A 5,548-nucleotide genomic window follows, 5' to 3' on the forward strand; every position below is an offset into this window, starting at 1 on the left:
TACACTTTGATAGTGTTCATTTGCAAGCTATGCCTTTGTCACAGAGAGTGGGTTGTGTTGTCGAAGCTGATGGCTGCCCCTCGCTCCACGGAAGGAAGTCACGATAACGGAAAGGGACTCGGCTGTTTGATGGCAGCTATTGATTGCTCTATTTTAAAATCTTTTACTGACCTGAATTTCAAATTGCCAAAATCTTCTATTAGACACGGCACATTGTTATTTGCGGCATTTTCAAGTGACTGACGAGCCAAATATTTGAGTGAAAAGTCATGAAAATGATGATAGCCATTCCGTTAAATAAAAATGGCAGAATCGTCAATAATCGTCGAATTAACAACTTCTCTCAAAATAAAGACAGTTTTATTCTTACCGTATTAGTTATGCTAAGGTATTTTATTTACCTCATTTCCAGAGAGGTAGACATTGGATTAAGTGTGGATTTGATGAAAGTATTTTTGTGGAACGAAATGCATTCGAACCTAGTCCACCCAATTTTTTAGTTTGTGCCATTAGCGACCCTCAATCCAGTTATACCAACTTATAATTGTGTTGTTTGCAATTATTTTGAATAAAATAACCATATATATATATATATATATATATATATATATATATATATATATATATATATATATATATATATAGGGAGGTATATTTGGTAAAAAAAAAAAAAACAGGGAAAAAGTGTTCAATACATGAATAATTTGGTAAAAAACGGCATATATTTAAAAATAATAATAATAATAATTGGACCTCGTTGTTAAATTTAAAATGTCAAGTATATTTTTTACTAATGTTTATCTTCTGAGGAAAAGAGCTAAATAGGTTTTTATTCTTTCAACCTCGAGGATTTTTGCTTAAATCATTGCAAATTGTTTCAGTAGAAATATATATATATATATATATATATATATATATATATATATAGAGAGAGAGAGAAAGATAGATAGATAGATAGATAGATAGATGTATAAGTGGTAAAAAAGTGCTCAATACGTTAGTAAAGCTGAATATGTTTTTTTTTTTTTAATTTTACAACCTCAAAATATTAACTTTTACAATTGTTTCTGCAGACAAGGAATTCCCTGTCTTTCTTCAGATTGTAATACTTCAACACTTGTAAATGATATAAATAAATATACATAGAGTATCTTGCTCTCGTTTCCTCAGTGATGTCTGGAAAGAAATCTTAAATAATTCTTAATTATATTTTTAATATCACGATTTTATAACAATTTTGTTTACATCATAATCTAATGATAAAACGATATCGTGATTATTAAATTCAAATTTCTATTGAATAATTTGGTAAAAAACGGCATATATTTAAAAATAATAATAATAATAATTGGACCTCGTTGTCAAATTTAAAATGTCAAGTATATTTTTTTTACTAATGTTTATTCTCTGAGGAAAAGAGCATACTTTTGGAAGCCCATAAATAATATTTCATTGTTATAATTCCTAGTTTGAATCTGACGGATCAATAAATATTGTAATTTATTCAATGTTATTTTCATTATCTATTTTTTTTATTCCTTTGATAATTGCTTCATCTAGTATATTGAGTTTTGTATTATTTTCATAGGTTCTAATGTTAAGATATTATTTATATTTATCTTAGTAATTATGTAGTGTTAGAACGATTAATCAGAATCGGAATCAGAAATCGGAAAAAAAAAGAATTTTTGGTGGTATCGGAATCAAGAAAATTTGAGCATCATTTTCGATTCCAAAATGATTTTTTAACTTTTTTTCATGGAAATTATAAAGAAACAAATACATCTGCATTTATTTATCAGAAGAATATTCATTTATAACATGAAAGTAACAGACACGGAACCAGGATCTTTGTGTGCAATTTAATTATTTTATTGTTAAATTATGACAAACAAAGTAAATAATCAAGAGTTCACTTACTTTTATTGCTAAAGGAAACCGTTTGAAATTCTCACACTTATTTTAGCACCTAGGCGATAACAGTTAATACATTACCCCTCAGTGTTCACAGTTAAATTAAAAGGGTTAAGCCACTCCTGACAAGTTTTATTTTTAATATTTCTGGCGCCAACCTGGTCTCCTGTGCCTGGAGTGATCATCTTTGAAATGATCCTATGTTTTATTGCATTTATTTGTTTATTTATTTATTGCCACAAGTGGAAATCACATATAAAAATCTCATAATGAGTTCATCAAAATTTGGGATAAAATATGTAAAAGTATGAACGTTTAGAAATGTATAAAAATGAAATTATATGTATATTTAAAATCACCCATTCAACGAGATTCTACTTTTCAGGCGATTATGTGTGAACACACTGAAAAAGCAAACAAATAATTATTGTAGAATTTAGAGTGGGTTCAGTTGCACATATAAATGGGTCAATCTCACTTTTAGGGCAGTTAACCAAATTGTTACCACTAATCTTAAGTCTGACAGACTATGTCATAAAACCATTAAAAATCGCTTTATTTTTTGCATTACCGCTCAGACTTAGGGTTAGTACTACGAAAAAGGCATGTTTTGTATGACTATTTGCAATGGCACATTGTTACAAAGTGGCCGAGCAGAAGCAGTAAATTATCTGTTTATCTAATTACCTGTATATTTATCTATCTATTTATCTATTTATCGATCTATCGATTGATCTATATATGTATCTATCTATCTATCTATCTATCTATCTATCTATCTATCTATCTGTCTACATAATTATCTATCTAGCTAGAGTTGTGTGGAGATGAGATGTAAAGCCATGTTTTGACAGATTATCAAAACATGTCAAACTCTGTGACCGGCCAAGTTTGCACCAGAAGGTATCCGAACAGGTGACTCGCAGTTGACATGTTGCATGTCACGTGTTTCGATCTGCGCAAGCATCGTAGGCAATCGGATTCGAGACATCAAGAAAGACAGATGGGCTAGAAATGGTTTTCCCATGAGGGGGAAGATGTCTCAGAATGGAGGCATAGAAGAACCCTCATTCCTAAATCAGAGATCGTTGATAACTCCTCTGCTATGACGAAGACTTGGGTGTGAATAAAATATATAAAAACGCACATCGTCTTGATCTGTCTTGTGAAGTGTCTCCTCTAAAGCAGGCCCGGCTCCTCAAGACGTTGCAGAAACTACCAGAAGAAACCATAGAATAGGTATGTCGTTATTTCGTTACGCCATGTTATATGTAATTATGCCGACACGCACGCATCAACACCACTAGATGAGACAAATCACGGACCGTAAAATAGACATTTATAACAAGGACAGCATTCCATTATACAATGTACATACAGACATACATATAAGTCGTTCATGATAAGAAACACGCAGACATTAGAAGTGCCACTTAAACACATTCAACACGCATGATTCAACTATATATACAAGTACGTTTATTTAAAACCAAAGTATATACTCGGACATATAAGCACCACCACACACCATTATACAATATTTTTTATTAAATTTTTTATCAGGAACATTAACATGATTAAGATTTTAAAACAAAGTTGACTACATCCTTAAAACGTTGTCTGGTCGGAAAGAGCGATCAAATTTCGTTAACTTTATATGCAAAGCCGACTTTTTGTTGTTTTCTTTCTTTATTTATTTTTTCGGGGTAATAGTAATAATAATAGTAAGTAATAGTATCAGAATAAACCACATCTAAAAAATGACGAATCACATTTTTATTTTCTAGTGGATTATCATAAATTATCATAAATTATCATAAATTATAAATTATCATAAATTATCATAAATCATAAATTATCATAAATTATCATAAATCATCATAAATCATCATAAATTATCATAAATCATCATAAATCATCATAAATTATCATAAATCATCATAAATTATCATAAATCATCATAAATCATCATAAATTATCATAAATTATCATAAATCATCATAAATCATCATAAATTATCATAAATTATCATAAATCATCATAAATCATCATACATTATCATAAATTATCATAAATCATCATAAATTATCATAAATTATCATAAATCATCATAAATTATCATAAATCATCATAAATTATCATAAATCATCATAAATTATCATAAATTATCATAAATCATCATAAATCATCATAAATCATCATAAATTATCATAAATTATCATAAATTATCATAAATTATCATAAATTATCATAAATCATCATAAATTATCATAAATCATCATAAATTATCATAAATTATCATAAATCATCATAAATCATCATAAATTATCATAAATCATCATAAATCATCATAAATTATCATAAATCATCATAAATCATCATAAATTATCATAAATCATAGGTTGCAGAATTCTAATGAGAACTTCTTTCTTTCACAACAAAATGTTATAATTGCGAATTGGTGTTCAAAGTAATCAGCTGAAAGGAATTTCACTGTAATCGCCTACAAAAGTAGAATTTTAATTTTTGGAGTGGGCTAATGGTAACTAACGATGTTAATCTATACATTTGCTATTATTATAATTATTAGTAGTAGTAGTAGTATTTCTGCATCATGCTTTTCTTTTTACAATAAAGCAAATGAATCTAAAAATCGGTTAAATTTAATAATTTGGATAAGAAATATGAACATTTTTTGACAGAGAGAAGTAACAGATTAGCCTCCCCCCCCGCCCCGAAATTCCGTATGTTAAGAATGGTTTTCTATTAAATTATTTTAATAGGGGAAGAAAGATTTTCTAAACTATTCTCTTTTTACACGGCCCTATTTTCAATTATAAAAAAATTCAAATAACATTAAGAAGTAACCTTGCAAAATCGTCGACTATTTTCAATTATAAAAAAATCCAAATAACATTAAGAACGAACCTTGCAAAATCGTCGACTATTTTCAATGATAAAAACATCCAAATAACATTAAAAAAAAAACCTTGCAAACGAGCTTTGTTTTAAAAGAAATATAAATCTTTGTATCTCGTAACTTTCAATCAATTACAAGTAAAACATTTGAGAAAAATGAATTTAGCTAAAAATGACACCGGTATAAATGGCAAAAGAGAATAATAGGTAAAAATGGCTAATTGACAACAGAAAGGCAGGACTATTTGAGAAGTGCTGGCCAAGCTATCATTCCTCTAGTTTAAAATAGGACTAATCCCCCCCCCCCACACACACCAATAAAATAAATATCTTTTAATAAACGTTCACACAGGTAGGGATGGGCTAGGCTTCTTTTTTTTTTAATAGGAGCTAATCACTTAAAAATGAAAATGTATCCTGCCAGTTAGACCAATTTTTTTAGAGAACCAATATAAAACGTCTTTAGGGCTGTAGAGAAAAGGAATATAAAACTTTATTGCTTTTTTATCCACTCTCTTTTTTTCTCTATTCCTTTGACTATTCATCATAATTTATAACCCTATCAAAGTCATTATCACAGCACAAGGGACAAGGCCAGGCATATAAAATCCACAGTAGGTTATTTGTTATTTTATTTTTATTTGTATCTTTTTTTATTACAGTTTCACCCCAAACAAGGCACATTGCCACTTTGGTGTAGGGGGCTACTATCAGG

Source organism: Euprymna scolopes, chromosome 28 (genome assembly GCF_053919585.1).
Source record: "Euprymna scolopes isolate OS-2025 chromosome 28, ASM5391958v1, whole genome shotgun sequence".
NCBI lineage: Eukaryota > Metazoa > Mollusca > Cephalopoda > Sepiida > Sepiolidae > Euprymna > Euprymna scolopes.